General features: G+C 45.0%; 1 protein-coding gene across 3 annotated transcripts in view; it reads right to left on the bottom strand.

Moving 5' to 3' along the window:
• Positions 1-18,251, bottom strand: part of CNTN1 (contactin 1) — a 396,144-nt gene extending 377,893 nt beyond the window's left edge. For 2 of the 3 annotated variants that reach the window (XM_075930057.2, XM_075930017.2), the window contains exons 1-2: positions 18,184-18,251; positions 16,559-16,661 (exon numbers count right to left, since the gene is read on the bottom strand). The gene's annotated coding sequence lies outside the window, so the exon portion shown is untranslated. The remainder of the gene's footprint in view (positions 1-16,558; positions 16,662-18,183) is intronic. The other variant, XM_075930024.2, reaches the window with a different exon arrangement.
• Between the last annotated feature and the right edge of the window lie 3,968 nt (positions 18,252-22,219).

Here is a 22,219-nt window from a genome sequence, read left to right as displayed (position 1 = left end):
TTACAGTGAGTTCTGAATTGTTAATAGCTGATGACTTCTACAGTCTTATATTTGAATACATTTATATTTAACCGTGTCAATGTAAAAAAAAGAAAAAAAGATTCAATGTGAGAGATGTCTGCAGCTAATTGACTATGTATGTATTCATGGGTGCTGACTTCTGTTCAATATAAGATTTATTCTTAGAATAAGGAGCTTGTAAAAGGGGAATGAAAATTGGTGGGTGTGGAAATATGATGGATGCAGCATTGCTCTCACAATATACCTCTCAGGGCACAGGATGGTGCAGAGGGGCACTTTCTGATCAATGTACCATATTGCTCTCTAATTTCCCCACAGTCAGCCAGGAAGATGGACATGTTCTGAGGGTTATCCCTTACCCCACAGCCATATGTTTAATGTTAAGAGTATTTTATGAACATTGTTGTTCCTTGTCCTTCAGTATTTCCAGTCATAGATTTCATTGCCAGAAGTTAAGATGGCTGAAAGGTACATTTTAAGGCAGGGCAAATTTGTACTATCACATGTGTGTCAATCAAACCACCGCACGGCAGATTTGAACCTGGGATCTCAGCATAGGAGCTTCTACGCTTTGAGTTATAAAGCCACCCAACTCTCAGCTTACACTGTAGAGCTCCCTTATTCTTTTTGCTTGCTGTAAGTGGTCTAAGTGCCACTACATGAGAGAGTAAGCCACCACCACTAGGCGTGTGGGTTACACCAGTAAGTTGAGGGGGGGTGTTTCTGTATCTCCCCTCTTACTCCACTAGTATGATCCGAACATTAATCACCAGATCCAGGGACTCACCAAAGCAAGCCCGCGATAAAAGAATGCGTAGACATAGAGAGGATTCAATTACTATTCATTTAAATAATAATCTGACAATAATTCCGTATGCATCATGCTAACACTGCACCCTCGCTCTTGATTTCTGAAGAGATCACTGTATCTCTTCACCCATGTAGATCACCCACACATATGCTTAGCTGCACTTACTTGAATACTAAGAGAGATCTGCTGACTGGAAAGAGGTACAAGTCATTTAGAATTCAGTCACAGGTATGAAACAGATATGAGTCAATCCATCCAGCACCAAAAGGACAGTAACCCACTTAGTTCATGGTACACATTGTATAGCAGAGATTTTACAGGGACAACAGTTTTTTGTTATTACAATAAAACAGAGGCAGAGGCCAACAGAAGCTTTATACACACTGCACAGTCTCTGCAATCTTTCAGAGGATTAATAAGATTAGAAACCCCATTGTTTAGCTAATGGCTGTTTATTTGAAAAGGAGCTTTTCTTGTCAACACACAGAAATGACCATATGTTACTTTGTATGCAGCACCGCCTTGAAATGCTACTAGAGGCAAAGATCAGAAATCAAATTTCCAACTGCAAATGTTATGTAAAAAAACCTCGAAATTTCCTTTTCTTTGCACTTTGTTGTCTGGGTCTTTCCCAGACAAAGAAAAAATAAATATTATTTATACACTTTGATTTATCATTCAGCAACTCAACGCACCATAAAATATTTAGCAGGGCAATACATCATTTGAAAATTACGGTCATTTGTTTATTGAATGCAATATATATGTGTGTGTGTGTGTGTGTGTATACATATGTACAGGTTTTGAACACTGAACTATCTGAACATAACATAGGTGCCCAAGATCTTCTCAGCTGCTTTCAAATGATGCAAAATATTTTCCTGAAATTAAAAGCTTTGGAGCTGGATACAATTATATTGAATGCTATACTTACTGACTCTTAACCTATCCAAAGTAGTTGAAAAGTAGCAGAAAGTCTATAGCAACACCTGGACTGCGTCTAGACTGGCATGATTTTCCGGAAATACTTTTAAAGTTTTTCCGTTAAAAGTATTTCCGCAAAAGCGCATTTAGATTGGCAAGTGCCTTTATGCAAAAGATTTGCTTTTGCGCAAAAGCATCCGTGGCCAGTCTAGACGCGATTTTGTGCAAGAAAGCCCCGATCGCCATTTTAGCCATCGGGGCTTTTTTGCGCAAAACAATTCTTCCCTGTCTACACTGGCCCTGTTGAGCAAGTATTCTTGTGCAAGAGGGCTTTTTCCCAAGTGGGAGCGAGAAAGTATTTGCGCAAGAAGCACTGATTTTGTACATTACAAAGTCAGTGCTCTTGCGCAAATTCAAGCGGCCAGTGTAGACAGCTGGCAAGTTTTTGCACAAAAGCAAAATCTTGCCAGTCCAGACGCACCCCCAAGAGTTCAGGCTACCTTTCATGTCTCACTGTAAGTCTCTATTTTCAGTTGCTTATAACTGTGCTGAACTTTCAACATTCAGGTTGAGATTTCCCATGCTTGATCTCTTCCTCAAGTGGGATGTGTTTTCAAAATTTAACGTTTTTTAGAATGGGATTAAAGAAATATGGGTATATTTATGAATGAAAAAATGTTCTGAGCATATATTTTAAAAGGTGCACGATTTAGAACAGGAACCAGACATTTTAGTTGTGGGTCAGTCCTAAGTCAGTGCTCAAAGTGTGGTCTGTGGACAACTAGTGTTCATGACCGTCTTGCAGGTGGGCTGTCGGCTCAGGGCTGACCCCTCCCTGCAGCAGGGAGCCTGATCTGGTGCTCCAGTCCCTCCCTCTCACCCACTCCATGAGGATGGAGCTCCAGTGCTGGTTTTCCACTGTGTGTGTGTGTGGCAGGGGCAAGACTCGCAGGTTGGATCCAGCTTGCGGGGTGAGGAAGCAGTTTAGTGCTCTGCTGCTCCCCTCACCCCAGCTGGGGGAACAGTAACACAGGAAACTGCTTACCTGAAGGCTTTCCCCACTGCCCTCACAGTCAATGGTAGCAGCGGGGGAGGGTGCCTAGAAGCAGTGGAAGGCACGGAGCCGGGTAAAGGTTCCCATCATGCCCAGATCCTGCATCCTCATCACCCTCCACACCCTTCTCTGGCCAACACCCCACATCGCTAAAGTGCTCCTGCACCTCCCTCCCTCCAGACCTTCCATCATCAGCCTCCTCCAGCATCCTACCTCCTGGCCAGACCCCAAATCCTACCCTCTCCTGCACCCATTTTGTCATCATGGATGGTTGATTGGTGGTCTGCAGAAAGGTCCGCATTGAGCAGGGTGGGCCCGGGCCAAAAAGTTGGAGAACTACTGTCCTAAGGTCAGAGAAGTGCTTTTGCTGTGCCTGTGAAAACTCATCCAGATTTGACCAAGAAGCTGGCCAAGACAAGGCATTAAGAAGTGGAGCCAGTGCATGCTGTGGTCTCTGCACAGAACAGCAGTTTCTGGGGATCTTATGGCCATTAGGCCACTAGCCTGGGATTTGGTTAAGCCCCCTCAGGCAAAGGCTATGGGGTGTAGAAAGGTGGCTTATCTTTATTCTGTATCCTGCACCAATTATAGCTAAGTAACCTCTTGCTTCTAATCCCATGAGTTCATGACCCTGTTTCTCCCACAGATTAGTTTCTTTCTGTGCACTTCATAACCTGTAATATTGACACATCGTATTCCTCAACCCTAACAGGGAGGCATTACTGAAGGGGTAACAGATGTGTCCCGAAGTCACTTCTGAATTTATTCACCAACAGTTTTTCTGAATGAATGTACTAAATCTACATATCTGGCTATAATGTTTGTTACCACAGCTTTAAAAACACTCCCCTCCCAGAGCCAAGAACAGAATCCAGGAATTTTACTGCTCTTCTAACATAAAGCTCTGTAAATCAATTTCCCTATTATGTCTAGACTGCAATCTTCTTTTGGAAGAAGCTTTTCCAGAAGAGATCTTCCAGAAGAACTTTTTTTTTCCAAAAGAGAGCGTCTACACAGCACAAGCTCAATGAAAATGCGATCTGCTTTTTTGGGAGATAGTGTCCACATTGATTGGATACTATCTCTCATATAAGGAAACCTGGAACCAGTTAAGACAGAGCATTAGGTCAGCAGCTGCTTCCAGGTACTGTTGCCTAAGCCTAGCTGAGACTCATGCTTAAAGGGATCCCCTTGGACAGCCGTTTCTCTGCTTCTGCTGCGTGCTTGCCTACCTCTCTGAGGGACAGCAAAGCTTTAGCAGGGAGTGCTCTGGTTGACCAGCTTTTGGATACCACAGCATACTCCTAGCCATGGAGCCAGAGCTGCCTCTGGGTATGCAATGACCCGACACAGCCATGCTGCAGTTTCTGCAGCACTTTGTGCAGGCTGACTTCATTGCCCTGCCAGAGCTCAACACTGAGCTCATCCTTGAGACCCTCTTCCTGTGTGCAGGAGCAAAGCTCTTCCAACTGCACCCCACAATGGAGAGAGAGTTTTGAAAGCTGGACACCAGTTCCAGCTGGTGGGACCGGCTGTTGATGAAGCAGTGGGACGACCAGCAGTGGCTCCAAAACTTCCACATTTGGAAGGCCACCTTTATGAAGCTATGTGCCTTGCTTGCCCCTGCCTTCTAGCAATGGGCCACGCACCTGCGACCCGCCATCCCTCTGGAGAAGCAGGTTGCCACAGCTGTCTGGAAGCTTGCCACCCCAGACAGCTACCAGTTGGTGGGCAACCCATTCGGCATGGGAAAGTCCACCGTCCGGGCTATCCTCATGGGAGTAAAGCACTCCTTGGGCTGCAATCCCTTCGGGGGGGAGGGAGTCTTGAAAAGGGGGACCCTAGGGAAAGGGGGATGGAGGAAGCAGGGGTGGGCTGACGGTGGAGGAGAAGCTCCATCCCCAGAGGGTTGTGCCATCCCCTCCTCACACAGCCCTGCTGCTGGGGGGGCGGCCTCATAGGAGTGGCTCCTGGGGTATTTGGGGGAAGAAGGCAGCAGGCACTTCCCTCCCCACCTTCTGAGGATGCCTGCAAGACATCCAGGGCCTGGGATACCATCTTGAGAGTCAGGGTGACTGTGCTGGCTATGTCCTACTCCTCCTGCAGCTGCTCTTCTTCCTTCTCCTCGGCAGGAAGCTATGAGCGGGCGACAACGGGCATCCATAGCCCCAAGTCCACCACCATGGACGGGGAAAGAGTTTCACCACCACCCCAGGATTTGATGGAGCTCCTGGTAGTAGGGGCAGAAGTGTGCCCTGGAGGAAAAGCTGTGTTCCCTGGCGGAGCCCTGGTGGAGTGCCTTCACCTTACTCCGGACCTGTTCCAATGTCTAACGGGGGTCCCCTCTTGGCCAGAGCCTCAGCCATCTGGCCATATATGTCCGCATGTTGGTGCCGGGAATGGAGATCTTGCAGGATGTCCTCCTCCCTCCCCTGCTCAAGGAGAGACAGGATCTCTGCCCTGGACCACAATGGCACATGGTATTTGCTACCCCAGCTGGGTCTTGGGAGCCCTGGTGGTGCTCCCTGTGAGGATCAGGGAGATCTTGGGGGGGTCTTGTGGCTGAGCCATGGGTCGAAATGTGGGTGGCAGTGAGAGCTGTGCGGTGAAGTGCAGCTCCCAGGCCCAGCTTCCTGCCACAGAAAAGCACTGCAGTGTAGACATACCCTATGTGTAGTGTCCTCTGTTAGGGGTTGTTTCCCATACAGGATAACAGCCTATTACTTTTAACTGTTACTCCTTTAACACGAGTGTAAAAAACGTTGCTATGGATTTGAAGGTTCAGAGTTCAAGCTCTATTGATTGTTTTCTGTGCTGAAATTTATGTTGCTTCAGTTTTCTGCTACAACACAAAATGCGCACAGACACCTACACCCCTAGAAATATCCATATAAAATTTTAAGGTAAGTTAAATAATACTACAGAACCTTAGTTCTATCTCCTTTTGTGTATGCATTATTGTACAGTCTTTAATTACATGATCACAGAAGGTTTGTTTTTTTCTCCCAGAGAACTGCAGTATCATTCAATACATGGGATGGTTAATAAGGCATCTTTTTAATATTTCTTTTTAGCCTCATCATTCAATGTGTGGCTCCAGGCCTCATTTACTGGATACTATCTAAATAATAATCTGAATAAAAGTGCTTGCTACTGCTAGTGCTTGCTTCTTCTGAGTACACCTAATGACACATAAGAGCCAGAACTCTACCAGTAGTAAAGATCTGACTTTAATATCAGTATACGCCTCCCCAAATAAATTCTAAAACTTAATGGAAATCACTTGTCTGGAATCCAACTCTAACTGAAAAGCCAAACAAATAAACAAGATATATGGTAGTAAAGTTCTTCCAGATTTAAAAATTTATTAATTGGTAGCAAGGGCTTTTAAAAAAGTATTAAGATCAGAGTTTTCAGATATCTACAAGACTACAAAAAATTATGTTAAAAGAATCCTTTTCTTTCTTACCTTAAGCCACTAACAGCTATGTAAACTTACTATGCAACAAACCCCGTTGCCAACTTTGTGGACATATCTATACAAATGACAGCATCACAGGACCCAGCCGCATAAGCCACAACATCAAGGGCTCATACAACTGCACATCCTCTAATGTGATATATGCCATCAAGTGCCAGCAATGCCCCTCTGCATGTATATTGGCCAAACTGGACGGTCTCTACAACAAAGGATAAATGGACACAAATCAGACATGAGAAATAGTAAGACACATAAACCTGCCTGGTCACTCAATCATGGATTTAAAGTAGCCATTCTTCTATAGAGAGAGAGTGCAGAATTGGTATTCATCTATAGATTTGACACTATTTCCCTGGGCTTGAACAAAGACATTAACTGGATGTTGCATTATAAAGCTAGTCTCTCCTGTTTTTAGCACTGTATTTTTAAACATAAAAAGCTAAGTATGGGATACTTCCAGCCTCTTAATTAGGCTCATTAGCACCGGTCCTAAAATTGACAGGTACCTTTTTTCATGTTATAAATACTTGGTTTCTGTTATTTCTACTCCAGCTCATCATCTGACTAAATGGGCTTTACCCACAAAAGCTTGTGATACTATATATATTTATGTTCTCCTAGGTGCTACAGGATTACTCTTTGTTTTTATAAAACTGTTTGAAATGTAATTGTAGGAGAAAGAAAGAGCCTGAAGCATGGTCCTGGTGCTTGAACCAAATAAGCCAGAGTTATACTATGAGTAACAGATAGGCCATGTCCAAAGCAAATGTTTGCTTGCAAGTCGGTGTCTCTTGGCACTAGAACTGCTAGCACAGATAAAAGTACATGAAGTATGTAAATACATACCACCAGGGCAGTACCAGGACAACCACCTAAGTACATGATAAAATACTTTGAAACAGCAAGAGTGAAAGCATAACCGTGGAAAGTGAATGCTTTGGAGGAAAGTACAAGGGGAGTTACCAAATATGTCATTAGTGCGTAAGATGATATATACAGTGTGTCAGATTGTTCATTTCAATCTATAAACATTGGGGTACCTCAACTTAACTCTTTGGCCAGTCTAGGGGGCATTAGTAAAATCCATACTATCGACTGAGCTGCATCCATTGTTCTGGGTACAAATACATAGGGGCTCACAAGCCATCCGGCTACCAACACCTATTAATGTACTTGGATCAACAATAAACCTGACTCGGGTGCCTTCATATCTTATCAGAGTCTATGGTCTTTGGGGACTCTTGTAAAGTCTATTATGCTAGCTATTTGTGCAGAGCTGGCATGATATACTGAGGGAGCGTACAAAAACGCACACAGCAGGAGGACTGGCAGGACGCCACACCAGTGAATCCTTAATTTACTGTATCACTGTGCTGAACCACTACAGAAATCATGCAAATGTCTTGAGCTAAGAGTTTGCTCAACTATTCCTTCACTAACACCTGAATCCTTATCTCCAAAACTGTCTAAATGCTTTACAATTAAAAAACACCAATAGAAGTGAAGTCAGATCCTGCATTAAGATGTGCTAATGCAGACTTTTTCCACCCTCTTTACTTTTCCACTCTGTATCTAGCTCTCTCCAAACAAAAGAACAGTTACTTATCTCGTAACTGTTGTTCTTCGTGGTGTGTTGCTTATGTCTATTCCATGAAGGCATGCATGCGCAACGTACATATGTCATCGGGCACCGGTTGGGGGCTCACCTCGGAGACAAGCGGATGCAAGGTATGTGGTCAACGGACAGTCTCTCCCTGCACATCAATGTCAGGGAGCTGAGAGCGGTCTGCCTCACCTGTGCAGCATTCCTGCCCCCAGTTCCGGGGCAAGTCAGTCTTTGTCCTGTCTGAAACACGTCGGCTGTCTCATACATCAACGGGCAGGGTGGGGCCTGCTCTCCTTACCTGTGTCGGGAGGTCCTTCACCTGTGGGATCTTTGCATTGGGGTGGATATCCACCCGATTGCCTCCTATCTCCTGGGTTCCCAGAACACTCTGGCAGACCAACTGGGCAGGTCCTTTTCCAGGCACAAGTGGGCTTTCAGAGGGGATGTAGCCCTGTGCATCTTCTGCAGGTGGGGGTTTCTCCATCTGGACCCATTCACCATGTGCCAGAATAGGAAGTGCTTGAGGTTCTGTTTTCTCATGAGCCTGGGAAGGGGCTCTCTGGGAGATGCGTTACTCATTCCCTGGCCCGGGGTCTACTTTACACATTCCCACTGTTCCCGCTGATCCACTGTTCCTGAGGGCTCCTGAGGGTCTGGGAATTCAGGGTATCCCTGATTCTCATCACGCCCACATGGCCCAGGTAGCACTGGTTCTCGACCCTCCTGAACCTGTCTTGCGAGAGGACATTTGTGCTCTCGCTAGTCCCCGACCTGATCATGCAGGACTTTGCTCCACCTGGACCTTTGGTCACTGCACCTCATCGTGTGGCAGCTCGGTGGCTGAAAGCAGCAGAGCTTCATTGTTCAGCTCGTGTGCAGGTGGTATTGCTCGGGAGTAGGAAACCTTCCACTAGAGCTACTTATCTGGCTAAGTGAAAGCAATTCTATATCTGGTCTACTCGGGGGGGTAGACTTTTGGTGCTATCCAGACTGCAGAAAGTTGAAGTGATAACACTCTCCCCTGGGGTATGTCTACACTTGCTCCCTAGTTCGAACAAGGGATGCAAATGTAGCCGACCAAAATTGCTAATGAAGCAGGGATTTAAATATCCCGTGCTTCATTAGCATAATCTTACCCATGCGCTATTCCACTCACCAGCTGATTCGAACAAGGAAGTGCCCTCTGGGATGTATTAGTTCGAATCAAACCCCTTGGTTCGAACTAATGTTACTTCTCATTACTCAGACAGGATCTGTCGAAAAAGGCTTTATTTGACAGATCCATATCTAGACTACCATTTTTTTAAAAAAAAAACTCCATTTTGAAAAAAAGCAGCCATATTTATGCTAATGAGGCACGGGATAGTTAAATCCCAGCTTCATTAGCAATTTCAACGTGCTTGATTTGCATCACTCTGACAACAGAGGGATGCAGTCTAGACATAGTCTCTCTGAGACTATATAATATTTATATTTAACAAGATTAGGTAAGTTGTTCTCATGAAATCAGAATTCATTTAGTCAACATTACTCTAAATACATTGAATCAACCTGCCTAGATTAGGGGGAAATGCCTTCTTGTGATACACTTGTATATCCTGAATTAAAAAATGTCCTATTACGACTTTCCCTTACCTTAGCTGTGTATAGGGATTACCCATGAAGAAACTCCAAAGACATTTCTTATCAACAGGCCTAATGCATTTCTTGTAACTTAAGGAGAAGAAGATATGCACTTAGTAATATACCCCTTAGGGTATATTACTAATAATATGCAATAAATACAAAAGCAGTTGTCAGATGTATTATGAAATAAAACAGTTTACTGCCTAGTATTACTAATGGGATTTTATTGATGTTACCCCTATCTGTTTATGAAGATTAAAATAGACTTTTGAAATATGAAAGACAACAAAAAGGTTATGATTTTATGGGGAGCCACGGGGAACTTAATGGCTCATATTAAAATGTATTTTTCTTATGACATTATGCATATGATGAAATTTTGTGACCACCACTCAAGTAAGCATTACAATTTCTTAGCCAGACATGCTGAATCTTCAGATTACAGAGATCAGAAGATACATTATTAAGAAGAAAAAAGTGGTAGTGGAGCTAATCATAATACAAGAAAAAAACAATAAATAAAATTAAGTTTCTTAAATAGCATTGCACTGGTGTACAGGCAGTCCCCGGGTTACATACAAGATAGGGACTGTAGGTTTGTTCTTAAGTTGAATCTGTATGTAAGTCGGAACTGGCGTCAGCCACTGCTGAAACTGATCAGTTTCAACCGCGGCTGAATCTGGATGCCAGTTCTGACCTACATACAGATTCAATTTAAGAAACCCACGCGTCCCCAAGTCAGCTGCTGCTGAAACTGATCAGCAGCTGATTCCAAGAAGCCTGGGGCAGAGCAACTCTGCCTCCGGCTTCCTGTAGTCAGCCGCTGGTCAGTTTCAGCAGCGGCTGAATCAGGACGCCTGGGGCAGAGCAGCTGGGGTGCTGCCGGCTTGGTCCAGAGCGGCGCTGCGGGACCAACCCGGCAGCCCCCAGCTGCTCTACCCCAGGGGTAGGCAAGAGAAGCCTGGTCTGCTGGGGGGGGGGAGGGCACTAGCTTTGCCCCCCCCCCAGCAGACCAGGGAGAAGGGGGTGGTGGGACCGCCGAAGTCCTCCACGGCTTTGCTCCATCTCCCTGGTCTGCAAAGCGGCTCCGCAGCTTTGCTCCTGTCCCCCTGGTCTGCTGGGGGGGTCCAGCAAAGCCGCTGGACCCCCCCAGCAGACCAGGGACTCCAGAGCAAAGCTGCCACCTGGGCGGCTTTGCTCGTTTGCCCGGGAGCAAAGCCGCCCAGGCGGCGGCTTTGCTCGGGTGTCCCTGGTCTGCTGGGGGGGTCCAGCGGCTTTGCTGGACCCCCCCCCCCAGCAGACCAGGGAGACCGGAAGAAGCTTTTCTCGCCCCGGAGGACACGGGTGGCGATGCGCCTCCCATGAGCTCCGGGGCGAGAAAAGCCCCGTTCGTAAGTGTGGATCCGACGTAAGTAAGTCGGATCCGCGTAAGTCAGGGACTGCCTGTATAAAAGCAGGTGTAGCTGATAGTAGCTTTAAAGTAACTTTATGCACACCCATAGTACAAGTATACATCTATATAAGACTTACCTACTTTTTTATCCTAAGTGAACTGTTAACTGTGAATTTAATTATCTTGAAGGAAAATGTTGCAAAACCCTGTTAAATCTTGGATCACAAGAAAACCTACTATACACTGACAAATTAAGTCATTTGTGTTTTGAAAACTGCAATATATTCTATGTACTGTATTCCAGAAACTCATTTTTAATTGGGTACTGTAAAATGGTTCTGGTAAATACAAAACTGACTTGATTTTTCTTTACACAGATCCTTACCTTCTTGTTCCATCCCCTCTATGCCAAATATAAATTTTCACAAAACACCACTGGGACCTATTTATAGAATCATAGAATAATAGGACTGGAAGGGACCTCGAGAGGTCATCGAGTCCAGCCCCCCGCCCTCAAGGCAGGATCAAGCTCCGTCTACACCATCCCTGACAGATGTCTATCTAACCTGTTCTTACATATCTCCAGAGAGGGAGATTCCACCACCTCCCTTGGCAATTTATTCCAATATTTGACCACCCTGACAGTTAGGAATTTTTTCCTAATGTCCAATCTAAACCTCCCCTGCTGCACTTTAAGCCCATTACTCCTTGTCCTGTCCTCAGAAACCAAGAGGAACAAATTTTCGCCTTCCTCCTTGTGACACCCTTTTAGATATTTGCCCACGTACAGTCTTTGAAAATACCTAGCAGTTGTAGTTATAATACTTAAGATAAGATAATTTAAGATAATACCTTAAATACTAATTTAATGGTATTTAAAAGTGCTTTTACAAAATTAAACCATTTCAATTATTCTTTGTAGTATGACAAAGCAGTAGGAGGCATGTGCTCATTAGGTGACAAAAAGGCTGATAATGCTTCTTTGATTTGTAATTTAATACTAACAATTTATATGGATATTTATATTAAAAATATAAAAGCAAAACTTTTACAATACAAAGAGCACAATCCTGCTATGTCTCTACATGCAGAACTTATTTTTACTCAATGATCGTTTTCTTTACATAAGAACATTAGAACATAAGAACGGCCATACTGGGTCAGACCAAAGGTCCATCTAGCCCATTATCCTGTCTACCGACAGTGGCCAGCACCAGGTACCCCAGAGAGGGTTGACCGAAGACAATGATCAAGCGATTTGTCTCCTGCCATCCCTCTCCAGCCTCTGACAAACAGAGGCCAAGGACACCATTTTATCCCCTGGCTAATAGCCTTTTATAGACCTAACCTCCATGAATTTATCCAGCTTCTCTTTAAACTCTATTATAGTCCTAGCCTTCACCGCCTCCTCTGGTAAGGAGTTCCACAGGTTGACAACACGCTGTGTGAAGAAGAACTTCCTTTTATTAGTTTTAAACCTGCTACCCATTAATTTCATTTGGTGTCCTCTAGTTCTTCTATTATGGGAACTAATAAATAACTTTTCTTTATCAGCCCTCTCCACACCACTCATGATTTTATATACCTCTATCATATCCCCCCTCAGTCTCCTCTTTTCTAAACTGAAAAGTCCCAGTCTCTTTAGCCTCTCCTCATATGGGACCCGTTCCAAACCCCTAATCATTTTAGTTGCCCTTTTCTGAACCCTTTCCAAGGCCAAAATATCTTTTTTGAGGTGAGGAGACCACATCTGTACACAGTATTCAAGATGTGGGCGTACCATAGTTTTATACAGGGGCAGTAAGATGTTCTGGGTCTTATTTTCCATCCCTTTCCTAATAATTCCTAGCATCCTATTTGCCTTTTTGACTGCCACTGCACACTGTGTGGAAGTTTTCAGAGAACTGTCCATGATAACTCCAAGATCTCTTTCCTGATTTGTCGTAGCCAAATTAGCCCCCATCATACTGTACATATAGTTGGGGTTATTTTTCCTGATGTGCATTACTTTACACTTATCCACATTAAATTTATAGTTTTCAAGTTTTATAGTTTTTAAGTCCAGACCCCTGCTGTATATGCCACTAGCACATTTACCTGGTGTTGCTTGGGTCTGTAAGGAAGGACTCAGAGCAGGGAGCAATGGATGTGGGGGATGCAGGAGTCAGGGCAGGGGCTTAGGCAGGGGTGGTCAATAACATGGTGGTGGATCACTAGGTTAGTCTCTGGCAGGTTGCCACCTCTATATTTATCTGCATGGTGTAAGGACTTCGTAGGGAAATGTAAGGACTAAAGACTCTTTATTATTGTGATGGACTCCATCTTGAAAATATAGACTCCATTTTGTCTTTGGGACTGCTGGAGACATAAACAGAACTGGTTCCAACTGGATTTTCCTGCCAAGGACATTATTTACCTCAGATGTGCAGTACGCTGCACACGACACGGGACATTTTGCACACGGCACAGAGACAGTGCACTCAGCACCCTTGCTGCTTTTCCCGTGCAAGGAACAATATAAGGACTGTCACTCTGAGGAGTGGGGCTGCTCCTCCTGAACAACATTGCTGCTTGATACTTCGGCCCTTGGTCTACTGCTGCTTCTTGCCTGTCCCTCTATCACTTTGTGGTGAAAGCTCAAGTGAGGCCTACCATCCGGCTGCAAGATAGAGGCTGCCTGAGGGAGAGGAATCTCTGAGCTGCTGTGGGTGCCTTTCTTCACAGCCTCCACCGAAGGGTGTGTGGATTTGTGCTTAGGGGACATCCAGCAGACCTCGTAGGTTCCTTTGCCCACTCTGGAATCCTAGCGTGCTCCCTGGGATGAAAGCCCTTTGTAAGCCAGACCTGAATCCATGATTGATCTGAGCCTGAATAACATCGTGGGATCACCTAGTGTTCCTCCCACACAGCAGATTCCCTGCTGAATGGTAGAAGGTTCGAGGCTGCTTGCCTACGGGCAACGGGAGCTGTGATTACCAGTAACTGCGGCTATGCAGGTAAATATAGTGGAGAGTGATAGCAGGACAGGCAAGAAGCAGCAGCAGACCAAGGGCCAAAGAATCAAGCAGCAAGGTTGTTCAGGAGGAGCAGACCCACCCCTCAGAGTGACAGTCCTTATATTGCTTCTTACCCTCTCCCCCCCTTCTCCCCTCTCCAGCCTCCTTTCCCCAGTCTCACCAGAGTTTCATTCCCTCCCCCTCCCCAGTTTTGTTAAATAAAGAGAGTTTGTGTTCATGAAAATGTGTATTTTATTTGACATCAGGAAGGGGGGTTAGGGAGGGGTAAGTGGAAGGACGTGAGGGAGGAATGAGGCACAAGCCCCCAGTGGGACAGACCAGGCAGACTCCTAGTGCTCCTCAGGGTGGAAGCTCTCCCCCAGGGCCTCCTGGATATTGACACCCCCCCCCCCCCAATAGACCTCCCAGATGGCAACCTGCAGAAAGTGCAGCCAGGCTCACAGCAACACGTCCAAGAGCAGCACCAGAGTGCCCAGGGGCAGCTCTGACTTCATGTTGCAGAGTGCTGTGGTGTCCCGAGTGAGGGCAAGCAGAGCACGCAGACACACAAATGCTTTGCTGTCCCTCATCGAGGTAGACAAGCAAGCAGGGAAACCTGAGAACTGGCTCTCTGGGAGGATCCCTTTAAGCACAGACTTCAGATAGCCTCAGACAGCAGCCTCACACAGTATGTCCTGACCTGGTGCCCCATTGTAACTGGTTCCGGCCAGCCTTAAATGTGATTCAGAGTCCACTCAGTGTGGATGCACTATTTCGAAATAGCAATACGCTATTTCGAAATGCATTTTGTGTGGAGACGCACTATTTCGAAATAACTATTTCGAAATAAGATATTTCAAAATAACACTGTAGTGTAGACATACCCATAGGGAATATTTACATATTGAAGCAAGCATCCAAAAAGGTGCATTTTTTTTTGCTCATATAGAAATGCCAGAAGATGGGTGAGTATGAGTGTCTTTCGGAGTGTATTTCAGAATTAGTGTTATTCCTGATGAAAAGCAGGAGTATTTATTTCTAATTCCGCACCTCGTTATTTTGAAATGATGGGCTTGGTAGTGTGGATGTTCTGCTTATACATTTGACCTTTGGTATGGGGGTTATTTCAAAATAAAGTCCTACTGTAGACCAGGGCCTAGAGATTTAGTGTTGCAGACACAGAGTAACTATATAATAATCTGAGAGTATGAATGTAATAATTTTGTGAACACTCTGTATGAGCTGGTCAGTGAAGTTATTGTATATTGGCTTATAAGAGTTTGTGACCTCAGCGATATAGCTTAATAAGGAACTTTGGGAAGAACAATCTTGAAAGTAAAACACAATGATAAAAACATCCAGGCACGCACTTGAAGGACAAAGGGCAAGTAATATACCTCCCCTCTGTCTCTTCAGTGTCTAACTCTCCTTTGCTCTGTTTGCTAGGCACAAAAGCTCCAAATAATTTCAAATCAGCTTCTTTGATTTCTTTGGTAGTGCTTTGATGTCAACCCACCTGTAACAATATTACATTCCATCACAATCTGACCCTACAAAGGAATAACCATGGCTATTTTACATGTATCTTTTGTACCATCTTAAGTATTATGGCATTGTTAGCTGTTCCTTGGAAACCAACAATTCAGTAGAGCAGTGGTTACTTAATATGCTGTTCTGCTCAGGGGCTGATCAGCCTCAATGTCGTTTTTTGACTGCTCCTGCACATTGTGTGGATGTTTTCAGAGAACTATCCACAATTATTCCAAGATCCCTTTGTTGAGTGCTAACAGCTAATTTAGACCCCATTGTTTTATACGTAGAGTTGGGATTATGTTTTCAAATGCGCATTACTTTGCATGTATCAACAATGAATATCATTGATGATTTTTTTGGCTCAGTCACCCAGTTTTGTGAGATCCCTTTGTAACTATTTGCAGTCTGCTTTGGACTTAGCTGTTTCTCACAGGTCAGCAAATGTGTGTCTGTGAGGATCTATACCAGTGGCAGGAAAGATATGGCCTGCAGGCTAAATCCAGCCTGCCAAACCTTTTGATGTGGCCTTCAGCTTGTCCTACCAAAACTTCAAGGCAGGCTTTCTGCCTGCTGCAGCCCAAGACTGCTCAAATTGTTCTGGCTGCTCCCTCTAGGCACTATGCACCCCTGGTGGGGTGTAGCCAGACAGAGCCCCCGCCATCACATCCATCTTGCTTGCCCCTCTGAGGTGCCTGGAGCACACAGGACACAGAGAGCAATAAAATCAGCATAGTCTTTGATGCCTTGACAGAGGCCCAAATATGCTGGCTGCTGTGACCCTGGATAACTGTAAACACAGATAAGAGAGGGTGATCAAGCCAATCGCTGACCAAGAGGCTGCAGAAACTGCCCTTGGTTGGCACCTATGTTGATACAAGCACACAACCATCCCGGGAGAGGAATCTCTTGCTGAGTAAAGAATGTCCAGTACTCCCAATTTAGTTATCTCTCTTACAAGTGTAAATTAAGTTCACAACTCCCTTGTAAGAACTGGCGTCACAAAGACGAACCAGCACAATTTGGCACCATAGATAAGAAAGAGAATACGTGACCCCACGGGTATAAAGATGGGCCCAGCAGCATACTCACTCTGAGCATCAATCTACCATCTACCTGCTGGTCGGGTTATGTTATTGTCTCCCAAGATCCACACGGGGATGACCATCCTCGTATTCATCTTTCTGAGGAATTGAGTGACCAATCCTGGCCTGACATGCTGGAATCGAGAGATGCAGAAGGGGGTAAAAATTGTATCTTTATGTGTCCTTTTGTTTTAGTGCATGCATAGAATAGAGTTCTTTAAAGATTAAGCTGTCACTTGGTACCGTTATTTTATCTTCCTTTTCCTTTGCAACCATTTTAAGATCTGTATTTGCTAGCAGTTAAGAAGTAGAACAATAGTCACTGTAACCGTATGCTTATAAGTCTCTTTAATAAACCTGTAACTGTTTAAGCTTTAACCTGACTCCTTCTGTTGCTGTATCAGAACCAGACACGATCAAAAGAACTAGCCGGTCAGGGGGTAGACGCAGTAAGAGCTGGGCATTGGGGTTCTGCCGCCTCCACAGGGCAGACCCTTGGGGCACCCATCAGCCTCTCCTGGCTGCCTGCTGCGAAGGGACTCTTGTCCTAGCAGCTAAAAACTCAGGTGTAATAAACTCTCTCTGCACCAACCTGGGGCACCAGTCAACCTCTCCTGGCTGCCCGCTGCAAAGGGACCCTGTCCTAGCAGCCAAAGACTCGGGTGTAAAACTTTGGGGCACCTGTCAGCCTCTTCTGGCTGCCCGCTGTGAAGGGACTCTGTCCTAGCAGTTGAAGACTCAGGTATCATAGGGCTCACAGACCACACACTACCCCGGCCACCGGCTGACACGGAGGTGGAGGAGGCGAGATTTTCTGCACTGCCCTCACCCCTGGGCCAGTCATTGTAGCTCCCATTGGCCAGAAACCAATGCAATGATTGGCCTGGGGGTGGGGGCAGTGTGTGAAGTCTCCCTCCACCCTCCGCCAGGGGTACCCCATGCAGAGTGGCACATGGAGCCTGCACCCCCTCCTGTACCCCTCCTCCAGGTCAAATCCCCCTCCTTGACCCTGCATCCCAATCCTCTGCCCCAGATCACAACCCCCTCCTTCACCTACTCCCTCTCAGACATCACAGCCTCTCCTGAACCTCCGTCTCCTACCCCAATCTCCCTTCTGTACTCAACCAATGTCCCAGGACCTGCACCCTCTCCACAGAAAAGTGTGGCTCTTGACCACTTACCAAAATCTTGGAGTGGCCTCCCACCAAAATTATTGCTCCACCCCGATCTATACTGTACCTGGGAATGGATGGTTAGGGGTATTACACTGGCCCTAGACACCGCATGGTAGGGGGAGGTGCCAGAATTAAGTTCACTAGGGGCTGCAGGGGGAAGCAAGCACAGATCTGTTGCATCTAAAGGTCAACCAGAAACTGCAGTATGTCTATTTGCTCCCTGACAAGTGGTATCATCTCTTGTTTCCTGTTTCTCCTGTCCATTCTGTCCTTGTGTGCCATTCTCCAAGCTCTCTGCTCTGTCTGTGAAGCACCAGAGGCTTGTAGGATTTCCTGTAACATGTCTTCTCCTGTTCTATTCTTTCTCCTCTTTCTCTGGCTGAGCCACTCTAGTGGCATACTTGGAGAGACCCTCAAAGCCACATTGTCAGCTGCAAAAGAAACAATAGACAGGGGTACTCTTGGGAGTACAATCACTCACCTCGATAGAGCACTCATCATGGCTGGGAATGCTGTTGTGTGCAATGAATCCCAGGCAGACATGTGAGTGCTTGTAACTTGTGTCTGAGGGTGGGGAACCTCAGACAATAAAGGGGGGGGGGAACTCACAGGCAAGAATATACAAAGACATGGTAATTGAACAGAATACTAACTGAATACTGGCACCATTTTCCACAGACAGTGATGACGTTAGCTAATATCTCACTCCTGAGGATTGCTGAGGCTAAAATGGAACAACTCCTGCACGCATCTGGCTGCGGACCAGGAACATACTGTGGTAATCTGCATATTGCAATGATGCCTGCTGAAGTAATTTCTGAAGGGTGTAGGAAAGTGTCTTACCACAGCGGAAGAAATAAGGCAGTCCTCTCCAGAAACCTTTGGCAAAGGATTACTGATTCCCCTCCAGCATTCACAGACCATCCTGTTGCACATAAACAAACATCTCTGCCAGGTTCCCTCTGTCTAAATCTTGAGAAGCAAATAGCAATACTCTATTGATTATTTCACTACCCCTTTGCAGCATGATTAAAAAAGAATAAATGAACAGATGTACCCTTGCCATTTCAAAATAAACAGCATATTTACCAGAGATTCCTTCCACCTGCACCAGTGCTGGACTGCTGGTAGTCGCTCAAGTATTCAGGAATCAAAAAAGTGATCCTGGATTGCAGTGACACTGGATCCCCCCTGCCCTCCTCCACTTCTGCATCCAGCACCTCATCCTCAGGGTTCAGTACAAGGTGCTGAGGATGGTATGCATCTCCGAATAAAAACATCAGGTCTATGGCTCTGCACCAAAGCAACTGTTTGACTCCTGACTTCTGTTATGCTTGCTGCAGCTCCTTGATTTTCACACAGCACTGCTGTATTTCCCTCTCATAGCCCTACTTCCCCATGCTCTGAGCAATATGCTCATAGATGTCAACATTTCTACAGCAGGATCAGAGCTGTGCCTGCATGGCCTCTTCTCCCCACAGACCTGGAAGAACCAATACCTCTGTATTCTTCAGCCAGGAGCATGTTTGCAGTGTAGAGCCTTCATGGTCAGCTAGACATTTGCTATGATGGGCCATTATGGGACATCTCACTAGGAGGGTGGAGAAACACTGGAATGAATGGGTTACCTGGGGAGATGGTGGGATCTCCATCTCTAGTGGTTTTTAAATCCTGGCTTAACAAAGCCCTGCCTGGGTGATTTCATTGGGATAGGTCCTGCTTTTAGCAAGGAGTTGGACTCAATGACCTCCTGAGGTCACTTTCAACCCTATGGTTTTATGATTCTAGGAGCTCCTGGAGACCACTAAAGTCAATGTAAATAATACAGCGTCCACCCTGACACTGCATCAACCCAGCTATATGGAACAAGACACTGCCTCTCATGGATGTAGAGTTATTAAGTCAGCATAGTGGGTGAGTTACATTGATGGAAACTGCGTTTTGGTTTAGATGCTTATACAATTAGGTTGACATAAGCTGCCCTCCATTGACTCAAATCTGCAGTGTAGACCGGGCCTGACAAATATCCTCTTTGTCTCCCTTTCCTGCATACCCCTGAAAACATACACAATACCAGTGTGAAACCCTTGGAAGTTTTTGATAAGTTAATTGAACATTAGCAGGAGATTGTTCTGATATCAAAGAGAATACATGCACTTTATATGCTGATAGGCATTTTATTGGGATTTCTGGCAGAAAATCTTGATCAGATAAGTTAGGTGACCTGGGAAACTGAGCTGAAGGAACTTCATCTGGATAACCAGGGATAATGCATCAGGCCCAGCAGTTTTCTCAGAAATGTTTTGTCAAAATGCCTCTAGGCCATTGGAGGTGAGACAGGGAAGATGTGTAGAGAGAACTCAAGTTGCAAATTCTACTGTTTATACAACAGCTATTAAATGCCACAGTCTATGAAAAAACAAATATCCTTACCATGGAAAAACAATCATTCATTATATAATAGCATTAGAAATATTTTGGATGTTCATGCTTTGCAGCTACAATGAAATCCTTGTGCAACATTACCACATTTTAGTCTGAAAGCCATGGACAACTAAAACTCCCTAAAAGTCATCAACACTTTGGATAGAGCAGGAACGGATGGAATGAGCCCACTGTTGAAATGCCTCACAAATAAAATTATTATGCCTCCTGCAAAATCTGCTGCTAAGCAACTAAATTTCAGAATTTTCTAATGATATTTGGTCACTTTAAATCACTTCCATGCTAACTAAAATATAGGTAGTAACCTTGTAAACCCTTACAGACATGAGCACTCCCATCTCATAAAAAGTCAAAGGAACTACTCCCATAAGTAATGTTGCAGGAACCAGTACTTACTTACTGGCTGCTTACTATTTTAACTGAAGCTTCACAGAAAAGGTTAACTAATAGTTTATCTTTATGTTTGTTTATTTCTTCAGTGCCTCTAGCCAGACAGGAACCCCCCTTGTAACATCCATTTTTGCTTGCCTGGAGCATCCAGGGCACACAGAGCAGAAGGCCCAGGCTGCTGTGACCGTGAATGGCTGTAAACAGAGATATGCCAATTGCTAACCAAGAGGCTGCCAAGGAGTGCCCTTGACTCAAACCCATATTGATACGAACACTCAGCCGCCCGCGGGGGGAGGAATCTCTCGCCCAGTAAAAAAATGTCTAGTATTCACAATTTAGTTATCTCTCTTGCAAGTGTAAATTAACTTGAAACTTGCTTGTAAGAACTGGTGCCACAAAATGGACCAGTACAATTCGGCATCTTAGATAAGAAAGAGGATACGGGCCCCCAGGGGTATAAAGATGGGTCCAGCAGCGCATTTTCTCTGAGTGTCAATCTACCATCTATCTGCTGGTTGGGTTAGGTGTTTGATCTCCCGAGGTTCCAAGGGGACGCCCACCTCGTATTCGTCTTTCCTAGGAATTGAGAGACTGGCCCTGGCCTGACACGCTGGAGTCGAGAGGCACAGAAAGGGGTAAAAATTGTACCTGGATGTGGTCCTTTGTTTAAGTATATATATACATAGTGTTAGAGCTCTTTAAAGATTAAGCTGTCATTTGGTACCATTATTTCTATTTTCTATCTTTACCTTTTTCCTGTAACCATTTTAAGATCTGTATTTTGCTAATAATTATGAAATAGAGCAATAGCCATTGTAACCATATGCTTTTATAAGTCTTTTAATAAACCTGTAACTGTTTAAGCTTTAACCTGACTCCTTCAGTTGCTGTAATAGAACCAAGCACAATTTAAAAGAACTTCAGCCGGTCATAAAGGGACAGACATAGGGAGAGCTTGGGCATTTGGATCTGTGTCACTCCCAGGTGACAAGATCCGTTGGGGCACCTTTTCAGCCTTTCCCAGGCTGCCCGCTGCGAAGGAACTTTGTGTTCTAGCAGCTAAAATCTAAGGTGTAATAAGCTCTTCCTATATAACGGGGCGTCTGTTGGCCTGCTGGCCACCCTCTGCGATGGGACCCCGGTCCTAGCAGTAAAGACACGGACGTTAAACCTTTTCTCGGAAACACACACACACACACACACACACACACACACACACTGCCCTGACCGTCAGCTGACAGTGCCCCATAGGCATCTGGGGATTCCAGAATTCTGTCACGTGACTGGTTTTAAAAGCTGAAATTATTCACACCAAAGCCTAAATTCAAAGTTGTGTAATTAGGTATAAGAATTCCAGATGATTACTCTCTGAGAACAATGTAAACTTTTTACAGAAATTCTTAGGGTCTGGCATTTTGTCCTGTTGGTGTACATTTAAAGAGATTGTTTCCTATAAATAACAAATAAGTGCTACAACAGACAGAACTATGATAGGAAGAGTTCCTGAATACGTTTCCCAGGGAAGACATTCTGTAATTTAAAATAAAATTGAAGCAAGAAATAGAGAGAAGGAGACCATCCAGACTACAGCCGAGGAATGCACAGTCTGATTCAGAAGGGGATGCGAAAGTGACTGATCTTAGGCTATCTAATTGTCAGAAATTAATACAGCCTGACAACTG

The sequence above is a fragment of the Pelodiscus sinensis genome, chromosome 1, assembly GCF_052426305.1.
Source record: "Pelodiscus sinensis isolate ZL-2025 chromosome 1, ASM5242630v1, whole genome shotgun sequence".
NCBI classification, from domain to species: domain Eukaryota; kingdom Metazoa; phylum Chordata; order Testudines; family Trionychidae; genus Pelodiscus; species Pelodiscus sinensis.
The sequence above is the reverse complement of the archived record's forward strand: the minus strand, read 5'-3'. Positions and strand labels throughout refer to the sequence as shown.